Consider the following 14,722-nt stretch of genomic DNA (forward strand, 5'->3'; position numbering starts at 1 on the left):
TTGTGTAAATGATTAAAGCAGACAGTAAACATAAACATCTCTCCCCTTGCACTGTGTGTGTGTGTGTGTGCATGTGTGCATGTGTGTGTGTGTGTGTGTGTGTAATGCTTGGTCAGTCTTCTGGCCCCGGTGGTTCTGCTCTACGTGTTTCACAACAGCAGGTGAGGCTTTGGTTGTTGCCCACACACACACACACATTTCACTATTATATTAAAGCCAAAGAAACATCCGGAACGGCTCAGTGTGTGTGTGTGTGTGAGCACTGCAGTGATCAAGTGGAACGAGGGAGAGGCTGCCTACGCAGAGTGCAGGGAGCAGTTTGGCACAGAGCCGACAGCATGTTCATAATAAACAGAGGAACATTTGGGAAATATCCCAGAGACTAGATGTCTGTGTGTGTGTGTGTGTGTGTGTGTGTGTCTCACAGAAGACTTTCCTGATTACACACACCACTCAGCTGTGATGTGTGTTACCTCCGGGATGCCAATCAGTATTCTACACTTGTAGTTTTACTTATTCGTTATTTAATTTGCATGTGTGTGTGTGTGTGTGTGTTTGTGTGTGTGTGTGTGTTCCCTCTCACTCTTACTCCTACAGAAGCTGAACTTCTCTTCCTCTCTTCTCTTCTCTGCTGGAGAAGCCCATGGCACCATGGACAGGGACATGTTGACCATGAGTTGTATTTCTGACTACTTGATTATATATTATAATTAATTAATAAATAAATAAATAAATAAATAAATAAATAAATAAATAAATAAATAAATAAATAAATAAATAAATAAATATTTTTAAATATTTTTAAATATTGCAACAAAGCAGCTGTACAGAAATCTGGACTTAGATTTCCATCAATAATGAGCAGCAACGCAGAGGACAAACCTCACCCTGATGTGAGGGAGAAACATTGCGAGGAACCAGAATCCATTCTCAGGATGTTCCCTGCCCCCTAACCACTAATTGAGACACCACCATGAGCAGGTGTGCAGTCGAGGCTGTACTAAGTACCTGAGGCCAGGAGACAATCGATCGCGGGCAATCAATAGTGTAGAACAGGCATGGGGTCATCGAAAAGGTCATCACCCTGTGCATGTTAGGAAGGCACTGAAGGCAGTATGTAGGTGCTACATGTGTCTTGTCAAAGTAACGCTGGTGTCTCACAGCTCCGGGGTCCTGGGTTCGATCCTGAACCTGGGTTCCGGTCTGCGTGTTCTCCCAGCATCTCAATGGGTTTCAGAGTATCAGAGGTTCACTCGAATGCTCTGTATGATATGTTCTGAACCAGCGCAATTCAACCAAAACACTTCTACTGTTGTACTGTTTAAATAAGATCACTATGTATTAAATAAACATATTTATTTATGTAAACATAATGAGTGTGGCCTCTTTTTACAACTTATTGATTAGATTTAAATGTAACCACACACCAATCCACACTAACCCCACCTACCACTGTAACCACCCATCCACACTAACCCCACCTACCACCATAACCACCCATCCACACTAACCCCACCTACCACTCTAACCACCCATCCACACTAACCTCACCTACCACCATAACCACCCATCCACACTAACCCCACCTACCACTGTAACCACCCATCCACACTAACCCCACCTACCACTGTAACCACCCATCCACACTAACCCCACCTACCACTGTAACCACCCATCCACACTAACCCCACCTACCACTCTAACCACCCATCCACACTAACCCCACCTACCACTGTAACCACCCATCCACACTAACCCCACCTACCACTGTAACCACCCATCCACACTAACCCCACCTACCACTGTAACCACCCATCCACACTAACCCCACCGACCACCGTAACCACCCATCTACACTAACCTCACCTACTACCATAAACACCAATCCACACTAACCTCACCTACTACCATAAACACCAATCCACACTAACCTCACCTACCACTGTAACCACCCATCCACACTAACCCCACCGTAACCACCCATCCACACTAACCCCACCGACCACCATAACCACCCATCCACACTAACCCCACCTACCACCGTAAAAAACACCTATCAACCCTAACCTCACCTACTGTACCACTATATCCACATATCCACCTTAACCCCACCTACCATCATAATCACCAATCCACGGTTACCCCACATACCTCCATAACCACCCATTCACACTAACCCCACCTGCCTCCAAAATCACCAATCTACACTAACCCCACCTATCACCAAAATCACCCATCAACACTAACCCCACCAATCACTATAACCACCCATATAAACAAACCCCACCTATCACGATAACAACCGTTCCACTCTTATCCACTTCCTTCACTATAAACAGCCAGCCTATTCTCACAGACCTAAACCCCATCTACCACCATAATCACCCATACATGCTAACCTTACCTACCATCATAACCACCTACCCTATCCTCACCCACTTTAACCCCACCTACCATCATAACCACCCACCCCATTCCTACCCACTTTAACCCCACCTACCATCATGACCACCCACCCTATTCCCACCCACTTTAACCCCACCTACCACCATAACCACTCACCCTATCCCCACCCACTTTAACCCCACCTACCACCATAACCATCCACACTATCCTCACCCACCCTATCCCCACTTACCACCATAACCACCCGCCCTATCCGCACTCACTTTAACTCCACTTTCCATAATAACCACCCACACTATCCTCACCCACTTTAACCCCACCTACCACCTTAACCCCTCTTCCCACCATAACCACCCCTCCTATCCCCACCCACCTTAACCCCACCAACCACCATAACTACTCACCCTATCCCCACCCACTTTAACCTCACCTACCACCATAACCACCCACCCTATCCCAATACCTGCATTAACTTAATTCCTCACCAGGTGACTTATGAACCTGACTGTAATTTGCTGAGATGTTAGGTTTGTGTCATGATCCTTGTTGCTTGTGAATGGATTTTGTTCTGTGAGACTGGTTTGGTTAGTGGGTTACTTCTTGTCAAAAGTCATCTCCAGTTCTCACACAGAATAAACTGAACACAAAGTGAACACAAAATAAAAACAAAGTCAAAGAAACCCCAGGTTTCAAGAACCGCCACTAGCCGCTGTGTTGGAATCAGGTCTAGAGGTGAACCTGTGGCAACAAGTGGGATGTGAAGAACACCCTGTGGTTTTTATTAGTCACAAAACCTCACCCCTATGGAGCAGTGAAGTGGAAGAGCCTCATGATTGAGAGCCGTATAACCGCTGTTATTACCGACTCTGGAGCCCTTTTCTATTGTCACTGACCGCACACTTTCCGATGAGCGTCCTGGTCAGTAGAGCAACACCAACCACTGCATTCTTCAGTTTAATCTGAATCCTGACTCAGAAGGCTGTGATAATTACACACCTGGCATGTTGATGATCTCTCTTACCTACACACTCACAGGTCAGGCCACACTTCTGCCCCAGATTTGGTGTTAAATAGAGAGTGGATGGCTGTACGGCTGGACCCGAGACCTAAACACTGGTCAATCCAAATTCCTGGCTGATGTCTTAGTTTCTATAGCAACAATCTGTAAAAATCCCTGTGAAAAACAAGTCACTGGCACCTTTACAAGTCCCTGACACACTTTGTATCTCATTTTAACATTCTCTTTATAATGTTAATCTAATCTAATATTCTCTTTGGGTCGCATTCAGAGTTAAGGTACACACAGATAGCGAGGAGCTAATACAAAAATCACACACTTCGTTATTTACACCTCAGATGTAAGTTCACACACAAGGGGCGGGGTTAGAGTACAAGAGACGATTTTTCAGCTGGAAAAAAAACATATAATGTATTTGATTCATTTCCAGCAGTCAAGTCGATTCAGAGTCGATTTGGAGTCGATTCATATTGGTGTGTTAAAGCTCTTACACCACAGCAATTCAGATCTCTCATTGAACAGTGATTTTTATCCATTTATAGTTACACTTAACCGATGAGTTCATGTTATTACTTACGCTATAGCAGCTATAAATGCTCATAACCTCATCAGCTTCTCTTTTCTCCACATTTCTGAGAAAACTCTAAACTGTTACCAAGCATTGACAATGGAGACTCGTTCCATAATCCTCATGAATGTCTTCAAATTTTGAAAACTTCACCAAAAAAATGTTTACAAATGATCCTTTCATTATTAGCGGTGCGTCTGCCCTGCTCATCCCTGTGAATGAGCTGTTACTATAGAAACGCTAACGTAATTAGAACAGGATTCGATTCATAGTCGATTCAGAGTTGATTCTGATTCGATTCAGAGTCAATTCAGAGTTTATTTGGAGTCGACTTAGAGTCTAGAATTACTTTTTACAACCCGAACCTGTGGATGTGCGTCGTTTAACATAAACAGCCTATTTTACCCAAAGTACCCAATGCAACAAATCTCATTATTTTATTCACAACAAATAAAAATAAACAATTAGAATTTAAAATCTGGCTGTTGATGCATCATTACCCACAGAACATTGTACTGTTAATAATATCAATAAAATCTCTAATAAAACAAATTAAACAGCAGGCGCAACATATTTATCCTCCTCAAAGAGACAATAAAATAAAACTGAGGAATTAAATACTATTCTAGGAAAATAATCAGATTGGATGTCACAAGATAGCCACGCCCCCTCGTTAAGATGTTTGTATTAGCCCCGCCCGATCTTTTTACAGTTATGTTGTTATGGAAATTTAGGTATTTGGTCAGTGTGGCTATGTTTGTGGACTTTCACATGCACACACACACACAGCTGAAGCTCTATCCATCACAGAGGGAAGGATTAATTTCTCCCTGCACCGGGGCTCCTACTGGGGTAAATCCTTCACCCATTACTCCTCACACACACTCATTTCAGAAACCGAGAGAGAGAGAGAGAGAGAGAGAGAGAGAGAGAGAGATGAAGGGATGAAGGGAGCAACGAAGGGAAAAGCCTTCTGACACACCCTCAGAAGTGTGTAGGGAGTGAGGCGGAGGAGTGACGAAGGAAAGACAGAGAGATGACAAGCGATTTACGCTGAGGAGATTCTCCTCCCTGCGGGAATCAACCTGCTCCTCTGTGTGTGTGTATATATTTATATATATTTATATATTGTGTGTGTTTGTGTTTTACATATTAAATTGTTTTTCCTGGCCGAGGTGACATATGGAAATGGTGTTCACGGATAATGGTGTGACAGGATGACGAATGAGGTGGCAAAATCGATGGTGTGTGTAATTACACTTCCGTACTCTTCACTCTCTCTCACACACACACCATGACTACATTACCCATAATGCACTGGGAATGTAAACATTAGAGGAAGGGAGGTGAAACAGAGCATGTTTAGTGCTCAAAAGAAAGTCAAACTCAGCTGCTATACCATCAGTGAGAAAAGGAATGTCACGCCGTACACATCCCCGTGAATGAGCTGTTATTACATGTACCAAACCCGGGTCTCCAGCATGGGAGGCGGAAGCTCTAACAAGGAGGCCAGAGACTGTACCTGCTGGCCTGCCACTTGAGGTCAAGGGGGTGAGGTTTTTACCTGCACAGCACCTACTGCTGGCCTCCGTTACATATAGAAATGGTAAGGTAACTAGTACAGGTGGTGATCTGACCAATCAGATTTGAGAATACGGCATTTCCGTGGAGAAAGATTCCATGATTATTATGAATAAAGTGATTTCTCTGAACACGGCGTGATTGAGACGTTATTCATGTAAAACTGATTCAATAAAAGGCCGCTATCGAGCTGCTGCGGATCGAATGAGCTGAGACAGAGAGAGGGATGACTTATTCACCAAGAGGAGGAGGAGGAGGACGAGGACGAGGAAGGAGGAGGAAAGAGAGAAGAGCTGGAAATTAGCACAGATGGATTATCTGTCATACTGTAAGACGGTGCATTAGCAGGAGGAACGGCTAACGGCTACAGTTTGGTCATCGCTCATCGCGGCACACGCCGATGGATCGTAATCATGAACATTTTTCAAGTGTGTGTGTGTTTGTGTGTGTTTGTGTGGTTTGGGGGGGGGGGGTTGTGAGAAGTGCTGGAACAACTGTAACTCTTAAAATGTCTCTGGGATCATAATAACGTATAATTAAGAAAAGAAGGAAAAAAATATATCAATAATTTTAATTAACATTTTTTACTAATAAATACCATTTTAATAATAAATTTTTGCCAGTTAATTCCTGATAATCTTATAAATATTTTTGTAGTGGCACTTTTTCAAATCATTGTTTAAAATCTTTTCTTTCTTTCTTTCTTTCTTTCTTTTTTATATGCATTGCTATATTTAAAATAAAATATTAAAATCTTATTTATTTATTTATTACTTATTTTTTATTAATTAAATAAATTGCTATACTTAAAATAAAATATGAAAATCTTATTTATTTATTTATTTATTTATTTTTTATATGCATTGCTATACTTAAAATGCAATATTTTACTTTTTTGATATCAGGCATTAGCTAATAAAATGTGTAAAAGTGTTTTTTAATTTTTGCTTTATATCAACTAAAAATATCATTTTATTAATGATTTCAATTAAATATATTATTTTATGAATGGATATAACTTCAAGATATTTACAAATGGAAAAACCTTTACAGAAAAAGAGAGACAAAATATTTTTTTCCAAATTAAATTAATCAATCCAGAAAAATACTGTATTGTTTATATAAGATTTAATTATTCAATCTTTCAGAATTTATTTTATGAACATATCCAGAAGCAGACATGTTTTTTTGGGTCTGAATAAAGGAAAGAAGTGTTGATTTTAAGGCAAATAATTGTAAAATGTTTTTCACATTATTGAGTGATTTATAAACCATATATACATTTTATTTGTAACTGTCTAAGCTGCTGTAACACAAGAATTTCCCTCTATAGATAGACAGACAGATAGACAGATAGATAGATAGATAGATAGATAGATAGATAGATAGATAGATAGATAGATACTTTATTCATCCCACTGGGAAATTTACAAATTCCAGCAGTATCCACAAACACAGGTAATAAGGTAAATAAAAAAAAATAAAAAAAAATTAAATACATTTTTTAAAATAAATTAAATATTATTATTATTATTATTATTATTATTATTATTATTATTGGTAATAATAGAAGTAGTATTATTGTTTTATTATTATTTATTATATTTATTATTTAGAAATATCTTTTCTCCTCAGGTGAAATAAATGAACATATAAACCTAAAACTCTACATTAGACTGAGATAAATTCATAGATTTGGGATTAATTATTTTTTTTATTTAAACCTCTGGACATTAAACACAAGCTCAGTGAGGACCTGGACTCGGGTCTGCTGAAGAACAGGAGACGTAATCCAACATGACAGAAATTCAAAAACAAACTAAATATATTTGAATGGAGGATTTTATCCTTTACAATTATCAGTAAAGTGTAGCGTCATCGTGAGCAGAGCAGCGTGCTCCGAGACATCAGTATCTGTACGCTAGACGGCGTCTGAACAGGAGACGGATCTATTTATTTAAAAGCGGATATTGAGCCGAGCCGCCAGCCGAAGCGTCCGTCCCGCTGAGCCGGGGTGATCTCTACAGGAACAGCTGTATACAGCTCATCATACACACACACACACACACACACACATACTTTATTACTCTGTCAGTCAGGTTGAATGGAGCTCATGATTAAACCCTGATGCCATGTTGCAATAAAGCTGTCAATTATCAAGCCATAAATATAATTTGTTATTCTGGTCCACTATGATGCAGGCTAAAGTCAACCCAGTCCTAATAAAAAGCCTTTAGAGAGAGAGAGAGAGAGAGAGTGTGTGTGTGTGTGTGTGTGTGTGTGCGCACCTCAAAAGTCTTTGTTTTTCTCTCTAATGCTCTGTATTGATCCTCTTCTCCAGCTGCTTTGGTCTTGCTCGCCATTTATAATTAAAAATAATGAAATCGCGGTTAATAATTCAAGCTGTGTGTTTTCACTTCACAGCACCCGTGTGTGTGTGTGTTTTGAATGCAGTACTCCAGACCCTTCTTTTTAAGCGGCCGGGCCGTACGATTGGTTTCGCTCGGGAAAGTAAGAAGTAGGTCAGAGAGGTGTAGTGGAGGTGGAAGAGAGGTTGAGGAGCGTAACATCTTACACACACACACACACACACACACACACAGAGAAGCAAGCAGGATTGTGTGTTTCAGGGTTGAGGAGACTGCAGTAACTTTTCTGATCTCCTTGTAACTCCTCATAAGCTTTACTTTCTCTTTAACTTCTGCCTCGGATTCCATTAATACGAATAAAAAAAAGAATAAAAGACTCAATAAAAGGGCAGCAACGTGATCCTGCTGTAAAAAAACAAGTTCACTGTCCACTGCAAAAAAGAAAATAATTTTACAGTTTGATGGCCTGTTAGAACACGGTTGGAAATTTCTCCAGAAAACAACAGAGAAAATAAAAATAAAATAAATTACAGATAAATAAATAAATAAATTAAAAAAATTAATAATGAATAAAATAAAACAAAATAAAATAAAATACATTTCAATTCAATTAAGTTAATTAAATAAATAAATAAATAAATAGATACAATTTATAAAAAAGAAAATAAATAAAATTAAATTAAATTAATAAATACATTTATAAAGATAAAATTTTATAAAAAAAAAAACAAATTAAATTAAATTAAATTGGCTGTTTTGACCAAAAACTGAATAATCTTATCTTTTTTAAAAAAATCTATTTTAATAATATGATGTGATTTTGTGTTGGTGATTTCAGGAAATCTAACCGTGTCTAAGATGTCTGAACAAGCTGAGCAGCATGGAGCCTGAAGAGCTGGCATGTGATTGAAAAGCTGTGTGTGTGTGTGTGAGGTGAAAAGATTTGCTTGCCATCCATGCTGAACCCTGCGAGACCTTCTTCTCTAATCAGCAGGTGCTTTTCTAACCAATCAATGAGTTAATCAATCACTCATTCGTCATCGACATCATCAGCGCTGTTACAGCTCGGCCTTCTGGGAATTCTGAAATGCATGAGCCTGTGAGTGATGCGGAGTCCCGTGAGACGTTTGCTAGCGCTCTCTTGCCTCGACTGTGTTTCAGAAACGCAATTACACGCTCCCTCGTGCCGGCGCTGCTGCTCGCGATGTAAACGTTCGCCTGGAGACGTGTGCGCTGAATTTACCTTTATTCATCCAGCGCACGCTTTTATTCGACGAGACGTACAAAATGGAGAAACGGAGACTGAGGGGAGGGAAATATGGCAAAAAAATGTCAGGGAAATAATTGAAGACATTTTCTAAATAGAGAATCTGGAGGTTTTCTGTCTCTCTGGGAGCTATATTACATCAGAGCTGAAAAAAAATGTGGGTAATGTACCGATACTGCTAAATTCTTCATCCTCAATAAACTGAAATGAATTCGCCTTCTAATTTATATCGTTATATTAATAATAAGAGGAATTCTTGTCTCCTCCTACGTCCTATGTCTTATTCCTTTTGGCAGCAAAAACAAACAAATGGATTTAAATAAAAGTGCTGCTGGTTTTTTTCAGGTGTTAAAGGCATAAAAGTAGATATCAGTGAAAAACTCTTTTTTGCTTTCAAGCTTTCTTTACACAAGTAAAGAAATCTGGCAATCCCAGAGCAGAGTTTATCACACACTTTAACCGGCTCTGAAAACAAAAACACACTGAACACAAACTGTCTAAGTCTGAACACAACCTACATGAGTCTAAATACAAAATGCAGAGTCTGGCCATGAACTGTTTTAGTTTGAACACAAACTGCGTAAGTCTGAACACACGATCTGGCTAGTCTGAACATGTACTGCTGAGTCTGAACATGAACTGTTTTAGTCTGAACACAACCTGTGTGAGTCTGAACACGAACTGCTGACCTGAATAAGTCTGAACATGATATGATAAGTCTAAATACAACCTACATGAGTCTGAATACAACCTGTGTGAGTCTGAACACAAACTCTGTGAGTCCGAACACAAACTCTGTGAGTCCGAACACAAACTCTGTGAGTCCGAACACAAACTCTGTGAGTCTGAACACAAACTCTGTGAGTCTGAACACAAACTCTGTGAGTCTGAACACAAACTCTGTGAGTCCGAACACAAACTCTGTGAGTCCGAACACAAACTCTGTGAGTCCGAACACAAACTCTGTGAGTCTGAACACAAACTCTGTGAGTCCGAACACAAACTCTGTGAGTCTGAACACAAACTCTGTGAGTCTGAACACGGCCCTAAACTTATGTATTAAGAGCAAGGGCAGTGGTTGAACTCTGCAGTCTCCAGTACACTTAATGAATTTTCCAAACTGGAGCATTCACTCTAATTGCCGTTTAAAGTCTTAAACTCTTAAGTGCACCACAGGGGGGACGAGTGATACGGGTCTGGTTCCATTAATCTAAACTCATCTCCAACAACTTTCCTCCGGATCATTTGCCTGCCGAGGCACGGCCTCAACGCTGCCCTTACATGACCATTAATCCTCAACCAGTCAATATGGAGTGATGTAATAGCTGAAGATGGGGAGAAATATTCCCGCCCTGACTCCTCCTCCTCTTCCTCCTCCTCCTCCATCATTATGTACTCTTCATTGCCCTTTCCTGTTTTCTGTTTGTCAGTTTGTTTGGACCTCGTGAAAGTTTCAGTCAGATGTCAGAATGGATTGCGGGTTCCCTTTCCTGCCGTCGTGTTCGAGTAAACCCTTCAATTCTGTCAAAACTGCTATCAAAAAAATCCACAGCAACTACAACAATATGTCAAGAAATATTAACCAACAAGGTTCATATCCCCGCTTATATCACAGTGCTGTTAAAGGTGTTACAGACTATTTACTTCTACAAATATCCTGGAAGCCAGGAGCTCAACACAAGGGTCTGGGAAGTCAAACATTTTAGAGTTGATTTTACATAAAGGGAGGAGATTTCTGAACATGGGCATGGATGTGTGGGTAGGCCCAAAGGGTCATTAACTAACAAACAAACAAACAAATAAATAAATAAAAGAACAAAAGCACCTAACATAACTGTTACCGACCATATCTTGATTTTTTTTAATAAAAAAATAAAATAATAAAATAATATTTATTATTATTATTTTTAATTATTACGATAATAATAATAATAATAATAATAATAATAATAATCATAATTATTATTATTATTATTATTATAACTTCTTAACTAATTATATAATAATAATAATAATAATAATAATAATAATAATAATAATAATAATAATAATAATAATAACTTATTCTTCTTAACTAATTATATAATTGTTAATAATAATAATAATAATAATAATAATAATAATAATAATAATAATAATAACTTCTTACCTAATGCACCTTTAACTGCAGGTAAAGGTTTTCTGATTTCTTCGAAACAGAGGATTTTGTGTAACATGACAAACCATTTTATTTATTTATGTATTTGTTTATTTGTTTGTTTGTTTATTTTACCTTTCTAACTCCAAAAAAAGGCTGGTAATACATTTCCTGTTCTACATTATAGCTGCTATAATGTAAGTCAAAACACTCCACAATATTAAATGTGACTAAAAATAGATAAAAAGTATAATTCTTTAGTATATGAAAATGTGTTGTAAAATTGCTATAGTATATGAGCAATAACACACTCTGCTGTCATGCTGTTATAGGAAACTAATCAAATCCGTTATAACTCATTACCCATGGTTGATTATTTTCCTGTATCAGAACGACACAAGTGTGTTTTATTGCTTACATAGACAACACTCGATGTCAGGGTCAGGAGCAAAAATAAACAAAGGCTACAAGCATCAACAGAATACTAACACAATCATCATGGATGCCGCTCATGCTAGCGTTATCGTCCCACGTGTTCGGCAGCCTGCTCTTGAATTTTGCCCTTTAATAAGAACGGATTCTGGACACGGGTCCTCCCGCTTTCGTGTTGCCTCATCTGTTTCACAGACAAGTGTCAGCCAGGATCTACATATAATTAGAAAGTAATCTTCTTTATTTACCAGGCCAGGTGTCAAAACAGTGAATTTCACACATCCAGGCTGAAGGATCACATGGTGTCAGTTTTAGCAGGTTGCGAACTCCTCAAGGCACCAAATGCTTATAATTAGCGCTTTATGAGAGAGATGATATTTTGCTGTTCTCATACACATATACAAGACATCAGTCTGCTAGTGGCGCTAGTGGTGCACTGATTTCACCAAAGAGTGATTCAGATGTGATCATATTTACGTGTATCAATAGTGCACTGTTTGGGTTTGGACCTGAGATTTGGTTTATATTGAGTTTGGGATTGTCTAAATATCAGGACTGGGCCTGGTGTTTGGTTTAGATTCCAAAGAGCAAGGCGAAATCATTAAAAATAAACCTGAGAGAAGCAACATGGATTCAGATGTGATCATATTTATGTGTATCAATAGAAGTCCATTTGGGTTTGGACCTGAGATTTGGTTTATATTGAGTTTAGGATCTGGTCTGGGATCAGAACTGATCCTGGTGTTTGGTTTAGATTGGGTCTAGGATTGTCTACATTCTGGTCCAGGATTTGAAACTAGGTTTGAGATTAGATTAGATTAGATTAGATTGGGTCTAGGATTGTCTACATTCTGGTCCAGGATTTGAAACTAGGCCTTAGATTAGATAAAATAAGATAATATAAGATTGGGTCTAGGATTGTCTACATTCTGGTCCAGGTTTTGAAACTAGGCCTGAGATTAGATTAGATTAGATTGGGTCTAGGATTGTCTACATTCTGGTCCAGGATTTGAAACTAGGTTTGAGATTAGATTAGATTAGATTGGGTCTAGGATTGTCTACATTCTGGTCCAGGATTTGAAACTAGGTTTGAGATTAGATTAGATTAGATTAGATTAGATTAGATTAGATTAGATTAGATTAGATTAGATTAGATTAGGTCTAGGATTGTCTACATTCTGGTCCAAGTTTTGAAACTAGGCATGAGATTAGATAAGATTAGATTAGATCTGGGATTGTCTAAATTCTGATCTGGGTGTGGGTTTTTTTTAATTAATGAGATTTAGTGTAAAAGCACTGAGGCAACACTGATACAGCATCATAATAAGAAAATCATAAGTGATGCCTCATAAACACCACCCCAGTTTAGGAATGGTATGTTCCACTCTACTGGTAAACCTGCTGCCATTTCTGTCCAACTTTTGTCCAGCCCAGTAAAACTGATGACCATTTAAATAATCAGGAAAAGGTTTAGACACTTTTTAGAAACAGTCACAAATCCTGCAGAGGACATGAATCATGGACATTCACTCTTAGTAAAATTCCCAGAATACATGCAGGGCATACTAAGGACGCAAACCTGATTAAACCTCCCGGGTTCAATAACACCGAACTGGGCAGAATGACACATTTAATAAGCAATGAGGCTTACACAGGGCTTTACTCCAACCAAGAAAACCAGATTATATCCAATCCAGATGCTTATGACCTCAATCCTTTTTTATCGCCTTACTATAGAGCATGCAAGGTCATGTATTATTATTATTATTATTATTATTATTATTATTATTACTGATCATAACATCAATAATAACAAATAATGGCATATGCAGATTAATACTGATACTGATGTTTCTCCCGGGATATGTGTGTGTGGTCTACATGGGAAGTGCTGGGAGAGGTATCTTATTAAAACCTGCTTTCTCACTTCAATATATAAGAATTTTATTAGGAAAACTGAAAAGAAAGAAGACTGAGTGAATTTGATGAACACTACAAATCACCCCAGGGTTTGGAGACACCCTCCACACTGCCCAGGTGGATCATAAATATGCATTTGCTTCCATATCCATAAAACAGCTACCTCAAGGTCAGATCTATACCTCAGAGTAAAACTGTGCCTTGGCCACGCTGTATATCAGGGTCACTTTGCATCTCAATATCAGCTTTGTACCTTAAAATAGGGTTGTACCTCAAGAGCTGTACTTTAAGTTGAGGTTGTACCTCAGGGTAGGATTTTACCTAAAGGTGAGTTTGTACATCAGGGTCAGAGTTGAACCTCAGGGTCAAAGTTTACCTTAAGGTGAGGTTGTACACCAGGGTCAGGTTTTGTACATCAGGGTCAGAGTTGTACCTCAAGGTCAAAGTTTACCCTATGGTGGGGTTGTACCTCAGGGTCAGAGTTATACCTCGAGGCCAAAGTTTACCTTCAGGTGAGGTTGTACATCAGGGTCAGGTTTTGTACCTCAAGGTCAGATTTTATCTTAAGGTGAGGTTGTAGCTCAGGGTCAGGTTTTGAACCTCAAGGTCAGATTTTCCCTTAAGGTGGGGTTGTACCTCAGGGTAAGAATAATATCTTCAGGTGGGGTTGTACCTCAGAGTAAGAGTTGTACCTTAAGGTTGGGCTGTATCTCAGGGTCAGATTTCACCTTAACGTGGGGTTGTACCTCAGGGTAAGATTTATACGTCAGGATCAGAGTTGTACCTCTTATTGTACCTTAAGGTGAGATTTTATCTGTGACAGTTTTGAACCTTCAGGTCAGGTTGTACCTTTGGGTCAGATTGTGTCTTATGTAACTCAGGGTAAAGTTGTATCTCTGTGTCAGATTTACAGGGTAAGGTTCTACCTCTGAATTGATTGAGGTTGTACCTTAGGACAACATTGGCACTTTAGAGTCAGACTGTACCTCAAATGTCAAATGTTCTTCTTGACCCACTGAGATTG

The 14,722-nt window shown here is 38.9% G+C and overlaps 1 protein-coding gene across 6 annotated transcripts in view; it reads right to left on the reverse strand.

Annotated features, from left to right (window-relative positions):
• ntng1a (netrin g1a) overlaps positions 1-14,722 on the reverse strand; it is a 203,321-nt gene that overhangs the window by 75,381 nt on the left and 113,218 nt on the right. The window lies entirely within an intron of this gene.

The sequence above is a fragment of the Hemibagrus wyckioides genome, linkage group LG01, assembly GCF_019097595.1.
Source record: "Hemibagrus wyckioides isolate EC202008001 linkage group LG01, SWU_Hwy_1.0, whole genome shotgun sequence".
Classification (NCBI taxonomy): Eukaryota; Metazoa; Chordata; class Actinopteri; order Siluriformes; family Bagridae; genus Hemibagrus; species Hemibagrus wyckioides.